The sequence below is a fragment of the Octodon degus genome, unplaced genomic scaffold (assembly GCF_000260255.1).
Source record: "Octodon degus isolate 3935 unplaced genomic scaffold, OctDeg1.0 scaffold00029, whole genome shotgun sequence".
NCBI classification, from domain to species: Eukaryota; Metazoa; Chordata; class Mammalia; order Rodentia; family Octodontidae; genus Octodon; species Octodon degus.
In genome coordinates this window covers 2,549,724-2,550,415 of record NW_004524605.1, presented here as the reverse complement: position 1 = coordinate 2,550,415, position 692 = coordinate 2,549,724, and positions in this window count along the sequence as shown.

Here is a 692-nt window from a genome sequence, read left to right as displayed (position 1 = left end):
GGTTGTCGAGATAGCTCAGTAGAATAAGTGCTTGCCTGGGAAGCACAAGGTCCTGAGTTTAATCCCCGGTACAGAAAAAAAAAAAAAAAGAATATACATGAACAATAAAGGAAAATAAACATTTGATGTCATTTAAACAAAGAACTTGTATTCATCAAGGACTGAGTTCATTTTTGGAGGGCATCCAGGGTGTGACAGACCTGGGGTGCCCCTCCTGCTCCCCACTCGCTGCTGTTTGCACTCCTCAGAGGTAAGGTAGTTAGGGAGCCTCACTGCATCCCTGGCTTTTTTTTGAAGAAAAGTGTTAAACCCTGGCCACTGGACTGAGCCATGTCCCCAGCCACTTAGTGCATTTAATTGTTCACTTCGAGGCAGGGTCTCCCTAAGCTGTTAAGTAGCCTAGGCTGGGTCCAGCACGCAGTCCTCCTGCTGTGACCTTGGCCTTGCAGAGTGCTGGGATGACAGGTGCCATCCTGGGCTTTCCAAGGTGTGTGTGTGTGGTGGGGGGAAAGAAGCCAGGCAGGGGGCATTCAGCAGTCATTCCGTCTTAGCTGGAGACTGAGGCAAAAGGATCCAGAGTTCAGGTTCCAGCACAGCATGGGCAAGTTAGTCAATACAGTGAGCTCTTGTCTCAAAATCTTAAAAAGTAAAAACATGGCTAGGGATGTAGCTCAGTGTATAGTCTTTGGATT